This window comes from Eptatretus burgeri, chromosome 1, assembly GCF_056783735.1.
Source record: "Eptatretus burgeri isolate ZD-2024b chromosome 1, Ebu_testis_v1, whole genome shotgun sequence".
In the NCBI taxonomy this organism is placed as follows: domain Eukaryota; kingdom Metazoa; phylum Chordata; class Myxini; order Myxiniformes; family Myxinidae; genus Eptatretus; species Eptatretus burgeri.
In genome coordinates, this window is record NC_140961.1 from 31,340,349 (window position 1) to 31,365,843 (window position 25,495).

Here is a 25,495-nt window from a genome sequence, read left to right on the forward strand (position 1 = left end):
CATCACAGTCACACCTTGGCGATCTTGCCAGCGTATGCCGACCCAAGAAAAATGTGTCTAAAACGTTGGGGCACGTCAATTACGGTATGAGTAAGTTTGGTATACGTGAGTAGAACGCTAAAGTACGCTATCATACATCGTAGTAAGTAGAGTACGTCAAGAAATTTTAAACATGTTCAAAAATTTACGACGTACTCGGCGTATGACACACGTTCCGCATGCGATGGGAATAAGTTTTACACACGATATGTGGACGCTTACACACGTCCACAAAGGCTACTTATAAACTACTCATAAGTCGAAACACGTCGCGGTAATGTCTTTTTTACGCGAAACTTATTTCTAACTGATGTTTGACGTGCTTTGAACCAATTCTTTACGTAGTCCCAACACACATCGACGTACGTAGACGTATTCCAATGACGTCTTCCAGTCGACAAAAAAAAATAAATGAACGTGTTTCTCGCTTACAACTGCCATATAAAGACGTGTTCTCAGTGATTTTGGGAATTGGTATATAAAAATGCTGCTCATAAAAGGGGAACCCAACAGTGTTTTCGAGTCCTTTTTGAGTCGATGTCCATGTCAACAGGCACAGTATCAGTATCAGTATTAGTATTAGTATTAGTAGTAGTTTGTTCATGTTGGCAGTAGTAGGTGAGTGTGAGGGGGAGGGTGTGGGTTATGATGGATCCTCCTTGCGTCCGCGTGTCCACGGGTAGGAGACATCTTTGCACCATTGTTCGAAGTTCTTCGCGGCGAATTTTTTATGGGGCTTTTTCAACAATGAGCTATTACTTGTTTTTACGATTTAGGTCTATTCATAACGGGTTGGACAAATGCACAATGAACTAATAATGTGCATAGAGCGCTTCGATAACTTATAGATACGGTATACTAACGAATCATTATCGTGTAGCCGGCGTTCACAAACTATGCCCAACGATAGCCTAACTTATCCATATTGTGCGGCATTTTCTCTTTGCCGGTGACGTAGGGTTTGCTATTCATAGGCTGCCACTCAACGATTTAAATGGCTGCATCTCCACTATTGAAAGAAGACGCTTGCGCTCAACAATTGGATTTTTTTTACACTCAACGACTTTTAAACGGTACCACTCAGCTATTTTCATTGTTTCCAATGAACGATTTAAATTGCTGTCACTCGCCTTTGTTTTTTGACGCTGACATTTGGAAATTTGAAGCGTTTCTTCTGAACGTGTTAAAACGCTCAAACTCGACTATTTTAAATAGACGCTGCCGATGGACAATTGGAATCATAGCCAAGCTAGACATCGAAGTGTGAACATCCTCGTCATGCCGAAGAAAAGTTTGAAGAATGCTGCAAATAAGTGTCCTGGCCGTGGCCGTGGACGCTGACGCAAGGACGATCCATTATACCGACGTCTTTCAGCCTATGAGTAACTTAAAAGTAACGTCTGTCGACGTGTGGTAACGATCGCGTAACGTGCCAACAACACGTTAATCATACGTTAGAAATAAGTTTCGGGTACGCTAAACATTACCTCGGCGTGTCTCAACTTATGATTAACTTACAAGTAGCATGTGTTGACGTCTGTCAACGATCGCAGACCGTGCATACAACTTGTGGCCAGCGTACCGGAACGTGTGAGTCATACGCCGGCATACGTCGTGAAATTTCAAGCATGAAAAAATTTGAGGACAACCGAAAAGTACAACGTTTAAAGCCAGCCTACAACGACGTATGGCAGTGTTTTTCAGCGTGCTCTCAATGTTATCAAAACTTACCCATAACGTATTCAACGTGTGCCAGCGTTTTAGAAAAAATTTTCAAAAATCGGCATACGTTGGTGAAAACGTCAAGGTGTGACTGGGCCTTCAAGACCACTCATGACCCTAGGATCCCAAGCCGCCACCGTAACCACTGAGCCAACACCAGGCAGATGACCTTGGGCAAATGAGAGGGTGACTAGAACAGAGAGGGGGTGAGCAAGAGCAGAAGAGCAGGCTTTGAAGACACGTGGGCTGATGCCGTCTGGACCGGTTTCATAATCTGAGTCGAGGTTTATCAGCAAGCTCTCCACCTTGTCAGGAGTCCAGGGACAGTTGGGTGTGACTGGGAAAGGTGGGGAGAGAAAGTGATGGGTTTGGGACACAAGATTTAGCTGCAAACACCGAGTTTAGGCATTCAGCTTTTTACATGCGGTGTCAGCAGTGCGGCCATTTGAGGTAAGAGAGGGGATCGAGGGGGAACATACACCAGAAACAGATTTAATTAGATGCCACCAGGATTTGGAGGAGGGAGAGAGAGGTTTGAGAGTTCAGACTTGAGATGAGAAAGATGTTGTTTTCTGACTCTCCTGAGGGTAGATACACACTTGTTCCGAGCTTTATGGAAGGAACTGAGATTGCCCTCAGTTGGGTTTGCTTTCCATGAGGCAAAGGCAAGTTGTTTCAGGACAACTGCCTCACCACAAGCTTCAGTGAACCAAGGACGGGAGGAAGGGGAGGACAACTGAAGACGAGAGGGGATAAATCTGTGCATGAGGGAGAGCAATTTTCTTTGAAAGAATTCCCAGGATGAGTTGATGTTGGAGAAAGCAGCGATAGGAGACCAGTCTATAAGTTTGAGGGCTGCTTAGAGACCATGCCAGTCGGCTCAAGTGAAATGCCAGACTCAACGGCGGTGAGGTGGTTCTCTGATAATAGCCAGAGAGATGTCCACTTTGACAAGGACCTGGTCAGAAGAACCGATTGGAGTGGAGGAAGAGCAGCAGATATTGTCAGGGAAATTTGTCAAAATCAGATCCAGAAGAGATGGAGCACCATTGGTTGAGATCCGGGTCGGGAAGTTGACCGATTGAGTCAGTCCCAATGAGTCGCAGAAAGCTTTTGCTGAGGTGCCATGACAGGTGAGAGAGGTCATCGAGACAACTGACATGATGACAATTGAAGTCGCCACATATGAGGAAGAGAGAGTTTGGATGAGAAGATAGAAGTTGGTCCATGTTTTCGGATAGTGCGGTGTAGATGGAGTCATCACTGTTAGGTGGAGGGTACAGTATACATATAAACATGAGGTAGGAGTGGAGGGGAAGCCATAGCCAGATGTATTCCTGGGGTGTGGGGGAGTGAGGGCAGTGCATGGAGAGTGATGAATAGAGTCTTTGATGAAGAGAGCAACTCCTCCACCAGGACATGGCTCAGGACTGTCATACCGGAGGAGGGAGTAACCAGGGAGAGGTACTTGGGAGTCAAACACGTCTTGGGGGAAGAAAGACACGTCTTGCTCCTGGGCTTCGAGAAAAAAAAGGTGGGTGGCAGCAAGAAATAAACACATCACAATTGAAACTGGAAGGGCACTCGGTGGAGAGTATACCTCCACCACGTAATGCCTAATCCACGAGAACATATCAGGCCCAATAACTTAGAGATATCATGCCATGTAATCGTTTTTGAGCCGAACTCTCAATGCTGAAGAATCACTGAACTAATTAAATAATTCTCATTTCCAGATCCACATTTGGATCTTCACCAAAATCGAATCAATTTGTTGTGGTCAACACCCAACGTGTCCACCAAGTTTTGCCCGAATCCGTCCACAACTTTTTGTGATATCCTGCACAAAGACAGCCAAACAGACAGACAGACAGGCAGAGAGGAGTGAAAACATAACCCCCACTTTCGGTGGTGGAGGTAATAAACATGTAAAATAAATACAAAGCATGGAATCATTGAAATAAACATTTAAATAAAATAAAAACTATAAAATAAACACAAAAAAGACTTTTACCTTTAAATTTATGACAAAACAGCGATGTGATTTTTACAAAACAGAGAGGTGGGTGATAGAAAACATATTACATACTATACTGTACTCTTCTGTAAATATAGAACACAAGACTTACCTTAGGATAAGGATGATGTTGCTGTTGGAGGGTGGGAGGGTGGAGTTTAGAAAAATATGGATGTCGAACTTGTGATGACTGTTTGATCATCGTGAGCACAAAAAAGTCACTTGCTGCTTTGCCACATTTCAGGGTAAGACAATTCTTAGCCGCCTTGACTCGGAGCAGATCTTACCTGCTTGGACAGGAAGGTTTCCTTTGGGACTGACTCAATCGGTCAATTTCCCGACCCGGATCTCAACCAATGGTACGCGATCTCTTCTGGATCTGATTTTCACAAATTTTCCTGACAATATCTGCTGCTCTTCCTCCGCTCCAATCGGTTCTTCTGATCACGTCCTTGTCAAAGTGGACATCTCTCTGGCTGTTATCAGAGAACCACCTCACCGCCGTCGAGTCTGGCATTTCACTCAAGCCGACTGGCAGGGTCTCTAGGCAGCCAGCAAACTTCTAGACTGGTCTCCCATCGCTACTTTCTCCAACATTAACTCATCCTGGGAATTCTTGCAAAGAAGCTTGCACGACCTCATGCACAGATTTATCCACTCTCGTCTTCAGTTGTCCTGCCCTTCTTAGCGCATGGTTCAGTGAAGCTTGTGGCGAGGCAATTGTCCTGAACCAACTTGCCTTTGCTTCATGGAAAGCAAACCCAACTGAGGGCAATCTCAGTTCCTTCTAGAAAGCTCGGCCGCACTGCTGATACCGCACATGAAAAGCCTGAATGCCTAAACTCGGTGTTTGCATCATAATCTTGTGTCCGAAACCCATCGCTTTCTGTACCCACCTTACCCAGTCGCACACAACTGTCCCTGGACTCCGTGTCCTTTTCTTCTGACAAAGTGGCGAGCTTGCTGTCAAACCTCGACTCAGATTGTGCAACTGGTCCAGACGGCATCAGCCCACATGTCCTAAAAACCTGCTCATCCACTCTTGCTCACCCTCTCTCAGTTCTATTCACCCTCTCATTTGCTCAAGGTCATCTGCCATCTGCTTAGAAATTAGCTGTTAGTTTATCTCATCATCACCCAGATCAATAGTTTATCTCATCATCGCCCAGATCAATAGTTTATCTCATCTTCGCCCAGTTCAATAGTTTATCTCATCATCACCCAGTTCAATCGTTCATCTCATCATCGCCCAGATCAATAGTTTATCTCAACATCGCCCAGATCAATAGTTTATCTCATCATCGCCCAGATCAATAGTTTATCTCATCATCGCCCAGTTCAATAGTTTATCTCATCATCACCCAGTTCAAATACTTATCTCATCATCACCCAGTTCAATAGTTTATCTCATCATCGCCCAGTTCAATAGTTTATCTCATTATCACACAGTTCGATAGTTTATCTCATCATCAAACAGTTCAATAGTTTATCTCATCATCACCCAGTTCAATAGTTTATCTCATCATCGCCCAGTTCAATAGTTTATCTCATCATCGCTCAGTTCAATAGTTTATCTCATCATCGCCCAGTTCAATAGTTTATCTCATCATCACTCAGTTCAATAGTTTATCTCATCATCACCCAGTTCAAATACTTATCTCATCATCACCCAGTTCAATAGTTTATCTCATCATCGCCCAGTTCAATAGTATATCTCATCATCACTCAGTTCAATAGTTTATCTCATCATCACCCAGTTCAATAGTTTATCTCATCATCGCCCAGTTCAATAGTTTATCTCATCATCACTCAGTTCAATAGTTTATCTCATCATCGCCCAGTTCATTAGTTTATCTCATCATCCCCCAGTTCAATAGTTTATCTAATCATCGCCCAGTTCAATAGTTTATCTCATCATCGCCCAGTTCAATAGTTTATCTCATCATCACTCAGTTCAATAGTTTATCTCATCATCACCCAGTTCAAATACTTATCTCATCATCACCCAGTTCAATAGTATATCTCATCATCGCCCAGTTCATTAGTTTATCTCATCATCCCCCAGTTCAATAGTTTATCTCATCATCCCCCAGTTCAATAGTTTATCTCATCATCACCCAGTTCAATAGTTTATCTCATCATCACCCAGTTCAATAGTTTATCTCATCATCACCCAGTTCAATAGTATATCTCATCATCACTCAGTTCAATAGTTTATCTCATCATCACCCAGTTCAATAGTTTATCTCATCATCCCCCAGTTCAATAGTATATCTCATCATCACTCAGTTCAATAGTTTATCTCATCATCACCCAGTTCAATAGTTTATCTCATCATCACCCAGTTCAATAGTTTATCTCATCATCGCCCAGTTCAATAGTTTATCTCATCATCCCCCAGTTCAATAGTATATCTCATCATCACTCAGTTCAATAGTTTATCTCATCATCACCCAGTTCAATAGTTTATCTCATCATCACCCAGTTCAATAGTTTATCTCATCATCGCCCAGTTCAATAGTTTATCTCATCATCGCCCAGTTCAATAGTTTATCTCATCATCACCCAGTTCAAATACTTATCTCATCATCACCCAGTTCAATAGTATATCTCATCATCGCCCAGTTCATTAGTTTATCTCATCATCCCCCAGTTCAATAGTTTATCTCATCATCGCCCAGTTCAATAGTTTATCTCATCATCACCCAGTTCAATAGTTTATCTCATCATCGCCCAGTTCAATAGTTTATCTCATCATCACCCAGTTCAAATACTTATCTCATCATCACCCAGTTCAATAGTTTATCTCATCATCCCCCAGTTCAATAGTTTATCTCATCATCACCCAGTTCAAATACTTATCTCATCATCACCCAGTTCAATAGTTTATCTCATCATCCCCCAGTTCAATAGTTTATCTCATCATCACCCAGTTCAATAGTATATCTCATCATCACTCAGTTCAATAGTTTATCTCATCATCACCCAGTTCAATAGTTTATCTCATCATCACCCAGTTCAATAGTTTATCTCATCATCCCCCAGTTCAATAGTTTATCTCATCATCACCCAGTTCAATAGTATATCTCATCATCACTCAGTTCAATAGTTTATCTCATCATCACCCAGTTCAAATACTTATCTCATCATCACCCAGTTCAATAGTTTATCTCATCATCACTCAGTTCAATAGTTTATCTCATCATCACCCAGTTCAAATACTTATCTCATCATCACCCAGTTCAATAGTTTATCTCATCATCCCCCAGTTCAATAGTTTATCTCATCATCACCCAGTTCAATAGTATATCTCATCATCACCCAGTTCAATAGTATATCTCATCATCTCCCAGTTCATTAGTTTATCTCATCATCCCCCAGTTCAATAGTTTATCTCATCATCGCCCAGTTCAATAGTTTATCTCATCATCCCCCAGTTCAATAGTTTATCTCATCATCGCCCAGTTCAATAGTATATCTCATCATCACTCAGTTCAATAGTTGATCTCATCATCACCCAGTTCAAATACTTATCTCATCATCACCCAGTTCAATAGTATATCTCATCATCGCCCAGTTCAATAGTTTATCTCATCATCACCCAGTTCAAATACTTATCTCATCATCACCCAGTTCAATAGTTGATCTCATCATCACCCAGTTCAATAGTTTATCTCATCTTCCCCCAGTTCAATAGTTGATCTCATCCTCGCCCAGTTCAATAGTTTATCTCATCATCACCTAGTTCAATAGTTTATCTCATCATCACCTAGTTCAATAGTTTATCTCATCATCGCCCAGTTCAATAGCTTATCTCATCATCACCCAGTTCAATAGCTTATCTCATCATCGCCCAGTTCAATAGCTTATCTCATCATCACCCATTTCAATAGTTTATCTCATCTTTGCCCAGTTCAAATGCCTATCTCATAATCACCCAGTTCAATAGTTTACGTGTGTGTCGACGTGTGACAACGTTGGCATATCGTGCGTACAACTTATTCCCATCGCATGCGGAACGTGTTTCATACGGCAAGTACGTCGTAAAATGTTTAACACGTTTATAATTACAAGACGTACTCCACTTAATACGACGTATGATAGCGTACTTTAGCGTTCTATTCACGCATACCAAACTTACCCACACCGTATTCAACGTGCGCCAGCATTTTAGACGCATTTTTCAGAGGTCGGCGTACGCTGGCAAGATCGCCAAGGTGTGACTGCGATGTTGACACTTCCATTTCTGCGGCGGTTATGATTTGAATCGTTGTGCGGCAGCCTTTTAATAGGCTACGCCACGTCATCGTCGGCGATACGTGCAGCGCGCTATGCATAAGTTAGACTATCGTTGGGCATAGGTTGTGAACGCTGACAACAGGCTAAGCATTCGTTGGTGTAAGTTATCTATAAGACAACAAAACGTTCTGTGTCCGTTACTCATATGTTATGCATACGGCCAACCCGTTATGAATACGTCCGAATCTTAAAAAAAAAAAACATCAAAAGTTCAACGTAAGCCAGCGTTTTACATACATTTTGATACGTTGCCATTGCTGGCTAAAACGTCAAGATGTGACTGGGCCTTTAGGAGGGCTTGAAATCGAAACAAGAGCAAATTTCAAAAAAAATGGCTCATGTTGTTCGAGATAATATAGTATCTGAATCACTAATAACATTTGATCTCTCTTGATCAATGAGGGAGGAGATACGATTTGAAATTGACGATTTTCGCAAATTTGACAGCCTCGTGACGTTGACCTCGACCTTGGACGACCTTGAAAGTTATATCGTTGTGCATGTCTCATCGACCTCTATCCATTCCACTATTGGTTATTTGTCTCCACTCGGTTTGATTGTGGACGTACGTACGTACGTACGGAAGGACGTACTTTGAGACTGTTATTATTCGGTCATCTCTACTGAGATGATAGAGATGACCTAAAAACCACGGTTTATGTGTAAACACATGTATTTCAGAAACTACTAGTGACAAAAGTTTATATACAAGAAACACCACTATGGATGAAAACAACGGAACAGAGAAAATAATCGCAAAACCAAAACGTGATGGTATCATCTCAAATCTCAATGGAGAAAGTTTTTTTTTTTGTCGTTTTTGCAGATATGATTGCATTATTGTACACTTTGGGGTAATTGCTACAATATATTTGCAAGATTTAAAAAACCTCCCGAATCTTTAAGCTTGTTCCTGGCTTTGATTCGCGCAAAGTCCTCGATTGTTTCGCGTGTGCTTACTCTCCTGAATAGTTCGTGTTCAGCACTCAGTATGGCCAGCGATGCCAAACGATCTTGGCCGATCGTACTACGCAGATAGTTCTTGATCCTTTTCAATTTTGAGAATGATCGTTCTCCCTTACAGTTCGTGACAAACATTGACAGGTATACCCGCAAAGCTATCTCCACGTTGGCGAACGCTGCCACCATATCGTAGTTGTGGATTGTGGAAAACATAGTAGTTTCAGACAATTTTCCCGAGTCTTCTGTCTGCATCGTCTTGAGAAATGCCTGGGAATGTACAATTTCCGAAACCAGAGAAGGTTCCAGATCGTTCAGATAACTCTTGACCAGGTCTGCAGCGGAGTCACGGAGCTTATCCGTCTGCATGGTCGTTATTTCTAAAAAGAATGAGAAACGTTGACGGAGTGTTCCATAGGCCTTGAGGCGATCTCCCAGTGACATTGTTAGCTGATCAATGATGGGTATGTAGGATGTGGTCCTGAATCTCTCTCTGGGCGGTAACTGGATGTCATCGGCGCTGTCTACTTCATCATGATGTTGCTTCCACCTTCGAACACGTCGTCGATCGTCTTCGTACTCGCAATGACCACATTTATCAATAGCAATATGTTCAAAGTGGTCAAACCGTTCCCGTAGGTCCTGTACGAACTCTGTCAGTGATTCGACTAGTTTCACTGCCGTGTTAAAATCGAGCCCCGGCTTCTGTAACTGCTGACTTGTCACGTTGAACCTCTTTAGAATTTCCTGCCATGTTACTAGCAGAATCACCGTCTCAAGTTTTTTCCAATTTCTTCAGAATAGCAGATGCCTCATTTTTGGCCTCTGCGTTTAGATGTTCATTCATTGCAAGATCGTCAAGTACCATGATATTTTGCTGGAATGCATTGGCCAGTGCTTCTCCAGCTTCTGCACGGGCCGACCACCGTGTATCTGACGAGCACTTGCCGACTGGCATGTGTTTCAGTGCATCGCGATGTTTGCGCCAACCATAGGATGACTTCACGAGATAAACATACAGCCGTTGAACGATACCAAGCAGAGTCACAGCAGCCATGCAGCACTCAGCAGCACACGTCCCGATGAGGTTGAGAGAATGAGCCATGCAAGGAACAAACTCGGCGAATTAGCAACGACTTTTTAGGTGCGCCTGGATGCCGCGGTATTTTCCAGACATGTTGCTGGCGTTGTCGTACGATTGACTGTGACAGTCAGAGATCGGAATTTTGTTCGTTTGGAGAAAATCAAGAACTACGTCTGCGATCTCCTTTCCGGTATGATTCAGTAAGGGCACGAATGTCAAGAAACGCTCTACTGGCCCCTCTGGCAACACGTAGCAGATGGTTCGACATAGCTGGTCAGTGTGCGACACGTCCGGAGTGGAGTCCACCGACATGGAGTAATATTTGGCCCTCCGAACTTCCGCTACAATGGCACTCAGAATTTTTCTACCCAGCACATTGATTAGTTCGTTACATACTGTCGATGAGAGGTAGTTTACGTCACCGCTCCCTTTGTTGGCATGTTTCTGGAGATGTGCTGCAAGGAAAGTGTCGTACTTGCTCAGAAGCTCCATCACTCCCAGGTAATTTCTGTTATGTACCGAACCGATCACCTCGTCGTCACCTCGGATGGGCAGACCACGTTCACATAGAAACATGAGGACATCCACGCACCGTCGTAGCACTTCGTGCCAGTAATGCTGTTCTGACTCGTACTGACGAACTAGTCCAGCGTTAACGCAGCCTTTCAATGATTTTCTGCTGGCCAGGCTCGACATTGCCTGTTTATGCTGATCTGAATTACTGTGTCCTCCTATCGACTCCCTAGCTTGTTTCCAATCTTGGAACCCGGATGTAAACCGACTTTTCGCGTCTGACATGGGTGACATCAGACGGCAAATAAAACAGAACAGATGGACGGTCTCTTCAGAAGAGCACAACCAACTGAGATCGATTTCTTCTCCAGATAAATTGTGTTTTCTACTGAACAAATTTTTTGTACAATGACGAGTTTTATTTCCATCAAGGACAGCGGAATTCTTGTAGTCACTGTCTACATTACGACATTGTGCACTACCCTTCTCGATCCAGTAGTTTCGGAACTTCTCTGGTAGCTGGTCTGGCCAAAGGCCAATGTCTTTTTCATAATCTTCAGCCGTTTCGCTGTCTACTTCTGAACCACATTCTGAAGCAGAATCGTTTGAGTTTTTATCACCGCTAGCATCAGCAGCACTGAAACAAGGAGCAGGGCCAACAGCAGATAATGGCGTAGTCGTAGCTACGTTTCCCTTCACGTTGTTATCCTGTTCATTGTATAACCCGACTGTGGCTGTTGTACTCTAAAGCCAACTTGTAATTTTGGGTAGCTTGTTCCGTTTGCTTTCGGCTGCTATGCTTTCCTTCCGCTTGGCCGCACCAGACTGGTATTTTCTTCCTCGATCACGTTCACGTTCCGCCATGGCTCAACCAGGTCCACACAAAGGCAGTTCCTACAATAGAAAGCAATATTTCAGCAGATGACACCTAACACACCTTAATAATAATAATAATAATAATAATAATAATAATAATAATAATAATAATAATCGAGATATATTAACGTGGATTGATAAGAAGCCTTGGGCTTGTCGAGTATCTCTCCACGGCTCAGATTATTATTGTGAGGTGTGTCTCTCTGGTTAAGAAAACCGGAGAACCCGGAGGAAACCAGCGTGTCTCGGCCATGACACATGATTTACATCTGCCACCGGTAGGATTCGAACCCACTCCGCCGAATCCACATAGAGGTGACCAGCCAGCAACCTTCCCACTCTGCCACCGAGACACACCTTATAAATATAACAAAATATTATCCGGTGTGTAAACTTGAATTACACAATTATAGTATAACCACCCCAGCAGTACGCCTGCGCAGTACATAACAAACATAGATTAAGGGCGGGCGTGTAATTTTGCAAAAATGAAATCGAGACGGCCATAGCTTGCTGGGATTGGGAAAACCCTCACTTTTTTCGTGTGACCTATTTCTGTGGTAGACCTTAAGATTGCGCTCTTATGATCAGTGGAAAGGAAAAAAAGTAAGTTCAAAGATGTAAAATAAATGATAAACATAACCAAGCAGATGCCAAATTAACAGGGATATTGAGTATTTGTATCGTGATTCACTGACCATTTACACAAATGAACTAGATTTTTTCACAAACAAACAAAAGGGGGAAAATAGCAGAATTTCTTGTAACCTTTGCGTTTGCGCGGGGCCCCTGGGAGGCGCGGGCCGCGGGCCATGGCCCTGTGGGTCCTGCCCTAAATCCGGCCTTGGCGACAGGAGAGGAAGTCTGCGAGCCATGAGTGGAGATGGCCTTGAATACCATGGGAAGAGAGTTTGGTGAGTAGGGCAGGGTGCCAGACTGTGTCAAAAGCACGTGATATGTCCAGGGATACGGCTCGGATTTCCTGTCTGGCATTGAGGACCTCCATCCATTCTTGGGAGAGCAGAAGCATCATATCCAGGGTAGAGTGACCTGGTCTGAAACCAAATTGATGATCGGAAATCAAGCCATTGGAGAAGAGGAAGGATTTAATGTCTGAAGCGATGATGGATTCCATAACCTTGCTGATGATTGGGAGAAGGCCGATTGGTCTGTAGTTGCAGGGATCTGTTTTTGCGCCGTTTTTATGCAGGGCAGTAATGTTTGCTGATTTCCAAGCAGATGGCAGATGACCTTGAGCAAATGAGAGGGTGAATAGAACAGAGAGCGGGTGAGCAAAAGCAGAAGAACAGGTTTTTAGGACACGTGGGCTGATGCTGTCTAGACCAGTTACAAAATCTGAGTCGAGGTTTCACAGCAAGCTCTCCACCTTGTCAGGAGAAAAGGACACAGAGTCCAGGGACAGTTCGGTGTGACTGGGTAAGGTGGGTAGAGAAAGTGATGGGTTTTGGACACAATATTTAGCTGCAAGCACTGAGTTTAGGCATTCAGCCTTTTCACGTGCGGTATCAGCAGTGCGACCATTTGAGGTACGGGAGGGGATGGCGCAGGAACATACACCAGAAACAGATTTGATTAGACGACACCAGGATTTTGAGGAGGGAGAGAGGTTTGAGAGTTCAGACTTGAGATAAGAAAGATGTTGTTTTCTGTCTCTCCTGAGGGTAGACACACACTTGTTCCAAGCTTTGTGGAAGGAACTGAGATTTCCCTCAGTTGGGTTTGCTCTCAAGGAGGTAAAGGCAAGTTGTTTCAGGACAACTGCCTCGCCACAACCTTCAGTGAACCAAAGGCGGGAGGAAGGGTAGGACAACTGAAGATGAGAGGGGATAAATCTGTGCATGAGGGAGAGCAAGTTTCTTTGAAAGAATTCCCAGGATGAGTTGATGTTGGAGAAAGTAGCGATCGGAGACCAGTCTATAAGTTTGATGGCTGCTTGGAGACCCTGCCAGTCGGCTTGAGTGAAATGCCAGACTCGAAGGCGGTGAGGTGGTTCTCTGATAATTGCCAGAGAGATGTCCACTTTGACAAGGACGTGGTCAGAAGAACCGATTGGAGCGGAGAAAGAGCAGCAGATATTGTCAGGGAAATTTGTCAAAATCAGATCCAGAAGAGATGGAGTACCATTGGTTGAGATCCGGGTCGGGAAGTTGACCGATTGAGTCAGTCCCAATGAGTCACAGAAAGCTTTTGCTGAAGTGCCACGACAGGTGAGAGAGGTACCCACACCAAGCCAACTGGCATGATGGCAATTGAAGTCGCCACATATGAGGAAGAGAGAGTTTGGATGAGAAGATAGAAGTTGGTCCATGTTTTCGGATAGTGATGTGTAGATGGAGTCATCACTGTTAGATGGATGGTACAGTCCACATATAAACATGAGGTGGGAGTGGAGGGAAGCCATAGCCAGAGGTATTCTTCGGGGTGTGGAGGAGTGAGGGCAGTGCATGGAAGTGAGGAATAGAGTCTTTGATGAAGAGAGAAACTCCTCCACCAGGACGAGGCTCAGGTCTATCATACCGGAGGAGGGAGTAACCAGGGAGAGATACTTGGGAGTCAGACACGTCTTGGGGGAGGAAGGTTTCTGTAAGGCAGATTATGTCTGGTTTGTCAGTGACAACCTGCATGAAGAGATCTGAAAGGTTTGAGCGAAGGCCCCGGATATTTGAGGTCCACACTGTTAATGAAGAGGGAGGGGAGGAGGCTTTGGGGGCAGGGGTGGGGGAGGGGAGGATAGGACAAGGGACGAGGGGGGAGGAGGCCGTGGGGGCAGGGGGGGGGAGGGGAGGTGGAGGGTAGGACAGGGGACGAGGGGGGGGGAGGTAAGGAGGGTTGTTGAAAGAGTGTGGGCTATTGCAGAATAGCTTGGGGAGGGGGCTGTATGAGGAGGAGAATAGACTCTGTGGTGCTGGGTTGAGGGGGAACAAGAGAGGGGGAAGAAGGCAGTTGAGGATTTTGAGGAGGTGGAGTGAAGAGATGGAGGTGAGAGGGCAGTGGAAGGAGGCAGCTTTGTGGATGAGAGGGGGGGGGGCAACTTTGAGAAGGATGAGTGAGGGGATGAATGTTGGGAGAAAGGTGAGGGGGGAGTTTTTGAGAGAGGTGAGAGAGAGGCTTGGAGGGAGAAGAGTGGGATGGTTACTTTGAGAGTGAGGGGTGAGAGGGGTGAGTTGGCAGTGAAGTTGGAAAAAAAGAATGGTTCATGGAAAGTGAACATTCATAGCAAACTGGGTTTTTTTTAAGTTTTAGGTCGGAGATGCGATTTAACACATTCCTTGAGGGATGCAATAAAGGCAAATTAAGAGAATTGAGAGAAGAAATGCTGTAACAGTTGGATTTTTAGGCAAGGTATAAATGAAAGGTCGAATTGAGAGCAGTCTGTTGAAATAGAAGAAGAGTAATGCATTATGATACAGTAAAGAGTACCACACGTGTGAAAGAGGAAGATGAAGCATTACAAGAGATCGTTTTTATTATTATTATTATTATTGTTTGAGAGAGTTTTCAACAGATTCGGTCATGGAAGTGTTGTAGAAAAAAATCGTGAAGTGAATGGTGAAATTGGATCGATAAATGCAGGGGGTGTAAACGGATCACGTGGTTATGATTACAGGTAAGACACAAGATTATTATTTTTTGATGTATTTTTGAAGAACAGGTAAGATTCGGGAATGGAAGGTTGTAGATCGGAAGAAATCGTAAAGGTAATGGCAAGAAAAGGTCAGCTCAGTTGAACAAAGATGGTGTTTCGCAAGGAGGAAGAAGAAGAGGAGGAAGAAGAAAAAGAATCGAGACTCGTGAGTATGCAAGGAGAAAGGTAATGTTTTGTTTTGTTTTTTTTTGGTTTAAGACAAGAAATAGAGTGCTTGTTTAGTTGGGAGGGATGGGGGATGTTAGGAAAGTGGGGAAGAAGGAAATTGAAGGTAATGGGGAGAAAAAAATAAATAAACACGATCGTACACCGAGGGGAACAAAGTGAAGGCCTCAAGCACTCGGTAAGACAAGGTCGACAAAAACTCACAAAATAGCACGATTTTTGAAACAAAACCGAACTAGGAACACACAGTAACATGTAGGTGAGTAAAATAAACAATTAAAACGGGATATATAACAACCGGAAACTTAACTTTCAGCAGAAATCCCTGAAAGGAGACCCACCGACTCGCCCAAGGATTAGACTTTTTTATAGTAAAGATTATACTTCCGCCATTTTGGAAGTATATTTGCTTTCAAATTCATTTTCTCTGCCAGCATTTGTCCGATTGACACAAGCTTTTCAACATAGGAGCGACAACTCGTGTAATGTAAAAAAAAAAAAATTATGTGGTCATCGGTTATGTGGTGTGGCAGCCATGTTGGAAAAAAAGAAAAAATTTGGACCTCTTTTCTCTGAGACTGCTACATGGAAAAATATTGAAATGTGGTCCATGTCACGTACCCCCTATGGGGAATATGTCTTGATAACGATGAGGTCATCAGTGAATTGGTATGCCAGCCATAATTAAATGCGTCAAATTCCTTATCCGATCAATATGAAAATTATTGAGAGTGATCTACGGATAAAGTGGTTGAGAGAATTAAATTGATGATGACATCGGTCATGTGGTTTGGCCAGCCAGATTGGATTGAAAATAAAAAATAACCTTTTAAAATCTTCTCCAGAATGGCTTACTTGATCAATGTGAATCTTCAAGCACATAATCCACGAGCCTTCAGGAATATAGGGCGTAAATTTAAACCTCATAGGTCACATGGTCTGGCAGCCACATGTTTTTGAAGAATAAACCTTTAAATTGTATCTTCTCCAAAACGGCTTGCAAGATCGAGGTGAAACTTCACAGACATGATCCACAAGTTTCAACCTCCCCCTCTACCCCCAACCCTAAGGCTTCAATCACCTCCTCACTCCAAGCCTTCAAACCCCCCTCCACAGTCCCCTCACCATTAACCCCCAACCACAACAACTGCTCAATCTCCCTCTGTCCCCTCCCCCCAACCACTAATATTCCCCAACACTTCCCTCCCCCCAAAGTCTCAACCTTCCCCTCCCAACTCTATTCTATCTTTACTCCCCCCACCCCCAGAACCCTAACTCTCTGTCTTCCCCTCCTCTCTGGGAAGGGGGATGAGAGAGTGGGGGCTAGGAGAGAGGGGGGAGAAGAAAGAGAGGGGGAGTAGGGGGGTGAGAAGAGAGAGAGAGAGAGAGGGTGAGAGGAGAGAGGCAGCGGAAGGAAGAGAAGAGAAGAGAGGGGAGGGGATAGAGGGGAGAGGGAACAGTTAAACAAAGAACAGTTAAATGTCATGTGAATTTAATATTATCTAGCTATGTGTGTGCAAAAGATGTTGCTTGATTAGAATCAACTTCGCCAATGCCAAGTCCTCAAAAGTCAACGACCATCCCCATGCCCCCAGTCAAACCCAAATTCTCAAAAGTTCTCACCCCCTCACCAAACATATGATTAAATTACAGCACAGTATTACAGTATTCAGACCATTTCATGAAAGCAACCAAGCTTTGTGGAGGTAACGCAATCAAGCAATTTTTCTATTTAAAGAAAGCTATTCATATGTGCAAGTTTGGTTCAATGTACACCAGAAGAAGAATGCAGAACTGCTGGTGTGTGTTCAGTTACCATGCAGCGAGGTAGCGCATGCCAAGCCGGCCGTTCCTTATCATCTGTTTTGAATGGAGTGCTTGCTTGAGTGCTTAAGCCGCTTGGCGAGTGCTCTGCATTAGACTTGGTAACTGATAACACCTCGGAATTACACCGAACCTGCCGTGACTTTTGTCATTAATTTTTAAACTTGAAAGCATCGAATATATTTCGCTTTCAACATTTAAAATTGTTTAATACCAAACACTATTAATAAACATTGTATTCCTTCCAAGAAGAGCGGTGTGTGTGTGTGTGTGTGTGTGTGTGTGTGTGTGTGTGTGTGTGTGTGTGTGTGTGTGTGTGTGTGTGTGTGTGTGTGTGTGTGTGTGTGTGTGTCACCATTTTTCTCAGATGGCCGAACGGGTCTTCGTCAAACTTTCAGATGTTCATCAGTGAGTGCCGAATTGTTTTCGGCAAAAAAAAAATGAAAATTTTGAAAAATAAAGTTGGATTTCTTTTTGAACGCTTGATCATGCCTCAGCCTTTGTATCTGTATGAAAGGTAATATTTAATGATCCCCGATTTAATGATTCCTTAGTGGGTGTTGGGAAGTATTTGAGCCCCCCCCCCTCAAAAAAAAATAGAAAGAAAAAGCAAAATTGGATTTATTTAAAATGCTTAGAACAGCACCAGACAACACTGAGTACCCCAGCTAGTGTATAATAAAAGGCAGGTGTGAGACAATGACAGCCAACCAGTTTATTCAGGTGACCACCCAGGTATAATCATGACGTACTTAGACAGTCTCACAGATGTGGAATTTCGTTTTTACAACAATCACATTAACAATGCAGTGGTTTCTCCACAACTTACCAAATCCGTTTCAACAGCTTGGAGTCATTTTTTTCCCTTCCGGAAGGTTTCACAATATCTCCTGAAAAGGCGAAGTTCCATTGAGAGATGGGGCCAAAAACGACATGTAACAGGATTTCTGAAAATGTTCTGGATGGATTCAGATGAAACTTGGTGAATGAGTTGGTTCAGTGACGAGAACAAGTTGATTAAATTTTAGTTCAGGTCCGAGTCCAGATCTGGCCTATCAGTGGGATACAAAACGTAAACTAATCAGCCTGGCGGACGTATGCGCTCTTCCAAGTGGCCATTCGAGTTGATTGTTGCTATCACCAAGAAAGAGGGAAAACAATTGCCAGCTGGAGCACAATGGTGTCTTTGTTCTATTCAACAATTTACTTGTGTTGTGTATCAACTCCGACAGGATGATGCAGAGGAAGCGCACTTACCTTTGAGCTGTCTCCTGAAGTTCGATTCCTGACCCGACTATAAACTGTCGAATTGGGGCTTCGCAGATGGGGCGTTGCTGCGCGTGGTGGAGACAAAATGTGAGTGTGACATTCCTTGAATGGACGTTATAAGCTGATGTGACCCATCCGTGTAGGTGGACGTTAAAGATCACAGTTGGCCGAACGTCAGGCCTCGCCAAGCGGGTCGTGAAAGACTTGGGCCCAAAACATTCCCAAGGCGACCCCGTAAGAAGGTGGGCACAGCTGGGGTCATTGTGTATAGAGGCAGTAGTAGAGGTAGACTTGTGTATCGAGGGCAAATGTTTATTACCTCCATCACCGAAGGTGGGTGGATGTCATGTTTTCACTCCCGTATATCTGTCTGTGAACAAGATATCATAAAAAAAGTTGTGGACGGATTTGAACGAAATTGGGTGGACAGGTTAGGTGTGTGACAAGGAGGAAATTATTGGATTTTGATGAAGTTCTGGATTCAGATACTTGAATTTTAAAGTAATTCTTCACCATTTAGAGATAGGGTCCAAAAAAACGATAATTCGTGGATGGGTTCTGACAAAACGAGGTGGATGAGCTGGTCAGGTGACAATGATATGCCAATTCAATTTTGAAGGTCTGGATAGGATCCAGATGTGGCCCATCAGTGAGATACGAAACGTAGATTGTTCATCCTGGCGGGGATTTGCTCTCGCTCGAGTGCCGTTCCAGTTACGTATACAAACGTTTCGAGCCATCTTGTTACATCCAGTACCGCTAGTTCTCACCTTTTCCCCACCAAGTTATGTTCGGCAAATCTTACAAGTGTTGTCATTGCAAAACGAATGTTTGGATAATATAAAATACCATTAAAGAAGCGAAATATGTCCAAAGTACAGGATTATGAGCTTTTCAAGATTGTCGTAATCGGGTTGGTTTGAAGAGACGTGATGTTGAGCAACGTCCACTGTGGGTGTGGAAGTGATGAGACGGTCGAAGGGTGATGATCAACATTTCTAGTGATGATGACGAGGGTCCATTATGGAGGGTTAATTAAAATAGGAAGAGAGGCAGACCACGGTGGGAGAGTTCCGAGGGGTCGGAACCCCCCAAAGTGGTTAAGGGCCCCTCTAGCCTTGAAGAGTACTATCGCAAACTTATGGCTCCAGTTTCGGTTTTTGACGGCGTTACACCCCTAAGCCTTGACAACCCTATAAAAATGGCGACACTGATTAACAAATAATTCAGGGATATGTCTTGTGTCAAAAATCTCAGATCTGGAGACCTCTTAATTTAGTGTAAATCAGTTGGCCAATGGGAGAAGGTTATGAAAGTCCAGTATTTTGGCGGGGTCCGTGTTTTGTGTCATATTCCTCAGAGTCTAAGGGAGAGTCGAGGAGTCATTTATAAGATTGATCCCTCTGTTGAAATTGATGATATCACGAGTCATTCCGAGGAGGTAGGAATTGTTGACGCCCACCGTCTCACCACGGTCAGGGACGGGGTCAAAGTCAATATCACCTCGGTGGTTTTTCTCCTTTCCCCCAAAAGTTTTCCTGGGCTATCAAGACTTCACTGTACAGAAATACATTCCACCCCCCCCTCCCCCGAAGATGCTACAAATGCCAAAAGTTTGGTCATACTGGTCCAGCTTGGAGAAGCAAACAACGCTGAAGCAGATGTAATGGAGAGCACGATTACGGAAGCTGCACTCGTGAAGAAATGTTTTGTGCCAATTGTGGTGGTGACCACAGTGTAGCCTCCAGAGGATGTCCTGAATTCCGGAGAGATGTCCAGATCCAACAGGTGAAGACGCAGGAGGAACTGTCGTACCCTGAGGCTGTCGGGATGATCCCAACATTGGGAAAAGCTGTCGAGAGCACGTCCAAAACCGAGTGTCCCATTAACATCCTCACCAGATCGGTGGGAGTCCAGACCGAGATGGAAGACTCAGAATGCCAAACCGAGAGAGAGCAACCACCGACGTGGTCACGAACTCTACTAAAGACTAAAGAGGGATTCACTGACTTCACCACTGAAGTTGGGAGCACATCCGAAAACAATCAATATAATTTCCTCTGTAACCTTCAAACACCTGGGCTGGGAGGAGTTTACTTTCAAAACGATCAACAAAATATTCAACCAATGGACCCATAAACCCAGAGGACGGTCTCCAGGTAGTCCCAGGGATTCCCCTGCTGATTCATGTAAATCTTTCAACGATGAAACACGAAGTGTAACACTCATGCGTCAGAGTTTACTAAATTAACCAGCGATCTTACATCCACACTGGATATCATCCATTCGTTATTTAAAACAAGGACAAATGTGTCCAAGAGCCGCGTCCTCAAGGCAATAACAACAACTTCCGATATTTCGTCACGTGCCTTGATGGAGCCAATAGCGAGACCCGTCATGGAGGCTCCACGTTCATGACGAGAAAATAGTGTATTTACGAAATTACAACACATTAAATGGAATAATCTTTAAATAGTAACGTGAACTTTTCGAAACTTTAAAGCAAATGTCCGAATATATTTAAATTTTTGTTGATTGACACTCTCAATGCGAGGATGTGTACAGGTGTTTAGTATTTAAGGAGATCCGGGAAGAAGAAGAAGAAGAAGAAAAAGAAGAAGAAGAAGAAGAAGAAGAAGAAAAAGAAAAAGAAAAAGAAAAACAAAAAGAAAAAAAAAAAGAAAAAGAAAAAGAAAAAGAAAAAGAAAAAAAGAAGAAGAAGAAAAAGAAAAAGAAAAAAAAGAAAAAGAAAAAGAAAAAGAAAAAGAAAAAGAAAAAGAAAAAGAAAAAGAAAAAGAAAAAGAAGAATGAAAACGGAGAAGAAGAAGAAGGAGAAGAAGAAGAATGAAAACGGAGAAGAAGAAGAAGAATGAAAACGGAAATGGGGCGGACCGTATAAAATTATTTTTATTATTTTTATTATTATTATTTTTTTCTTACTTTCTATTCTTTACTTCCATTTTTATCAATATATTTTCCGTTTTTGCTTGTAACCTTCAGTTCGGGTGCGTGACGTTTACAGAGCCTCGCGATTCTGACTGCGCCAACAAACAAGAATAAGAATGAGGGAGGAAGTGACGTATAGGTTATCAGTGTGAGGTGGTTTTTTTTTAGGGATGGCTTTGCATGGAATGATTAATGCCAAATGATGACAGGAAGGAACTCATGAAACGAGGGCCGCTTTTGTGAATCGGAGAGGAAGGTGTCGTGAGTGAGGGGTGTGCGGTGGGCAGTTAATTTGGCGGGCAAACGGTAACGCGCGAATTTGTTTCCCTCCGTTTTCTCGCTTGTGAGGCACTTTTGGACGAGGATTTCGTACTGAGAAACTGTGCCGAGTATCTTTGAGGGTAAGTTTTTTTTTTTTTAATTTTTTTTTTCCCTAATGATAAAATTTTAATTCCCGTTTTTTTTTTTTTTTTTTTGGTCACACGGGGACGTTTTCTTTTGTTAGCGACTCGTTCCCGCCACGTCTGGAGTCGATTCATCAAGAAATGGCGGGCGATGTGATCGAGCAAACCGCCTCTTCACTTTTATTCCTCTCGTCATCAAGATTCTCGACTGTCCGTGAAATATTTTTAAAAAATATATTTATTTAAATTTTAATCCCCCCCCCCACCCCCTTTCAAAATGCTCGCGCGACGTCCGACGACGTCTGTGCGTGCCTAATTGGTCCTTTCTAATCTGTGCGGACCGATGGAATCGTTGATTGTGTTTGTTCGTCCTGTAATATAATCTTTTTCTGGCGAGAGCTGCGTTCGCGATTGCTATTTCTGGTGACGCCACGTGCTCAGCTCGTGCTGCGCGTCCCTCGAGCCGCACGTGCTGCGTCTCCGCTTGACGTGCTTCGTGCCGGTTTGTCGCGTCCATGATGGTCGAGTCGGTGCCTCGTTGACCGAGAAGCTCGTGCGGGGTTCCTTCCGCTGCACGACACGCGTGCGGCAGCACTGTCGGTACAGTGCGGTATCAACGTGCCTCCTTCCAACCCAGTGACGTCGTGCCTTCAGCGAGCACCGAAATCGATAATTACAAAACCCGTTGACCGTTGTAAGTATAACGTTGTATTTACATCTGGGGTTCGACCCTTTGTCCTCCGCTCGTGCTGGCACAATGGATGAGCCGCTTGTGTGGTCGCTCTTTCACAACAGACATTGTTGCGAAACGTTTTATCTCTGATTTTTTATTTATTTAATTAATTTATTTTTCTTCCTTGTGTCCAATTTATTAAATATTTATCACGTTTGTGGATATTTAACGTTGTCTGATGAGACTTGTGCTGTAAGTACTCTTGTGTTTGCCGGAGTTTGCATTCCGTGCATGGGGATGAATGACAGACCGACCGACGGACCCTTCGACCCCTTATTTATTTGAAATATCGATTAATAAAACTCTTCTTCTTCTTCTTTTGGCTGCTCCCGTTAGGGGTCGCCACAGCGGATCATCCGTATGAGTATGATCCGCATAGTGATTTGGCACATGTTTTACGCCGGATGCCCTTCCTGACGCAACCCTGGTCGCCTCTTACGACACAGGGATATGGTACACCTATTTTAACCGGGGTATACACCGGCCCAGTATGCTGGTACTCATTTCGCCGACCTCGGAAGGATGACAGGCTGAGTCAACCCCCTGGTGTATTAATTCAGTGGCCGAACGGGGCTTGAACTCAGGACCTTTTGGATCCCAAGCCGCTGCCCTAACCACTGCGCCAACACCATGTATATGTATATGTATATGTATATGTATATGTATATGTATATGTATATGTATATGTATATGTATATGTATATGTATATGTATATGTATATGTATATGTATATGTATATGTATATGTATATGTATGTGTATGTGTATGTGTATGTGTATGTGTATGTGTATATATATATATATATATATATATATATATGTATATATATATATATATTGTTGCGGATTCGCGTGCGAACGGCCACGTAACTCTAATCGTGGCACGTCGCCCACCGGACGGACAATCCAGTCGTGACCCTCTCGGACTAACGCCGGGAACCAGTCACGGGTGGACCTTTCGGCCTCACCACGATCGTGCCAATCGGCCCCCGCGTGGGATAGGGTTGCTCGCCAAATTCGACCTACCTAAGTACCCACACGGAGGGTAGACCGGGCGATCGCACCTCGCCGCAGGTCGACTTCGGACACGGGCCACTTTAAGCGACCCGTTCCGTACTATCGGGATAACCGAGCGGTGTTATCGTCGGCCTCGACGGTTCGATTAATTATCGGGCGTATTCAGCCCACTACCAACCCTTTACGTGAAGTAAGATGGAGATTCAATGAAAGAAAAGACGAAGCGAAACGGGAAAACAGTTCAACATAATTCACATTTATTTCGCGATGGCACACGGAAAGCACACATATACAATTACACCAAAAGCAAATGTAAAAGGAGAAGAAACACACAATATCACACAAAAAGCAAATATAAAAGAAGAAGACGATGCAGAGCTATCCGACTACCGAGCACACGGCAACACTTATACAATTTTACTTCACAGACGGCGCCGACAACACATATACCCAAAGCAAAAGAAAAGGACCACCCTCAAGGATGAGGCGGGCCTGGGGCCGAGACCGCGTCGGGCCTACCCGTCTGATGATGAGACGCAAAGTGGCGGTGGCGCCCCAACTCCGCGGGCCTCGCGGACAGTGTCTGGTAGGGGGTGGGAAAGGGGCCCCCTTGTCGCACTATCTCAGCGCGGGGGGAAACAGGAGGGGGTTGTTGATGCTCGGGGGAAAGGAGGATATCTCCCTGTCTCGGGTCACGTGACGAGCGTCTCCACCACGACCTCGGTCGCGCCGCCGGCCTCTCCCTCTGCAGTTCCCCGAATCCGACGCGAGAACCGCCTTCGCCGCCGCCGCCTCTCCACAGCTTCGTCCGATCGCCCTCTCCGTCTCCTCTCTTGACTCGTCCCAACTCTTCACTGGCTCCGCGAACTCCCAACTGCGAACTGCGAACTGCTTTGACTGACGAACGCAGCCGTTTTTATCCCCCGTGGCCTCGCTCCCCCACCTTCGACCCTTTACCTCCGACCCTTCACCTCTAACTGGCTCCCCATTGGACCGAGGAAAAGTGGGCGTGAATGCTTTTTGATCCATGAATTTGCATATAGCGACCACACTCCAACGCCCTGGAGGCGGGGCCAAATCGCCCCACGCTCACCGATAGGACGGAACAGAAGTGGGCGTGAGTCGTTTTTGATCCGTTTTCTTCGGAAAGTCTGTGATGTTTCTGAACACGCTGCACGAGTCCAGTATCGGTGCCCACAAGTGGCGCAAGAATGGTGGTGATGCGATGGTGGCGAGTTGTGACGGTAAAGGTCGTGGCTAAAGGTAAAGTCCATGAGGACTTACCCCTGCCCCATGAAGTCAGTCTACCTAAGCTAACCCTTCCCCCTAACTAGTTTCCATCCTGTGCCCTGGTAAGGGGGTCTTCCACCCCTTGCCCAGGAATCCTGTGCGCCTGAAAGTGAGGCTTGCTTTTTTTTTTTTTTTCCCTTTACATGCGCATCACCAGCGCGGCAACTCACAGCTCGCGCACTTTGCACCTGCCCGTGACGTCATGCAGCTGCACGTGTACCTCGTCCCTCCTTGGACGGTACCATCCGGCAGGGATACCCCTCCTGCCGGATTCCAACCCCACGTGCAGCCATGGCGTCACCGTGCGCATAAAAAAAACACAAGCCCCACGTCTCGAGGGGTTCCCCACACGAACACATGTGCTTTGCCCGTTGGAGCTTAACACACACGATCGCGTGGAGAACCCGTCCGGTCCAAATCCATAATCCTGCCTACACTTTGTCCGTCCGCGGGATCGGCAAATCCACCGCTGGCGTTTCCGGACCGGGACTTCACTCTCGCAAGCGAGCACGTGGGGGCCTCGTGCGTTGCACAGCACGGACCTCGTGCTCACTGCTGGGTGAACCCGGCACGGTCCCCGAAACAACTACAGCCGCTACTCGGCTTCCTTTCCTCACATGTCGCCGTCGTCGCCATTCGACCCACGCACACCTGCGTGTTACGACGCTAA

The 25,495-nt window shown here is 44.6% G+C and overlaps 1 protein-coding gene across 4 annotated transcripts in view; it reads left to right on the forward strand.

Annotated features, from left to right (window-relative positions):
* The first annotated feature begins 21,457 nt into the window (after nt 1-21,457).
* The window catches only part of LOC147034168 (sodium-dependent phosphate transporter 2-like), a 48,424-nt gene continuing 44,386 nt past the window's right edge, over nt 21,458-25,495 (forward strand). For 2 of the 4 annotated variants that reach the window (XM_085877776.1, XM_085877784.1), the window contains exon 1: nt 21,458-21,782. The gene's annotated coding sequence lies outside the window, so the exon portion shown is untranslated. Of the gene's footprint in view, nt 21,783-22,072; nt 22,480-25,495 lie in introns of those variants that run through there. The other 2 variants (XM_085877760.1, XM_085877769.1) reach the window with 2 other exon arrangements.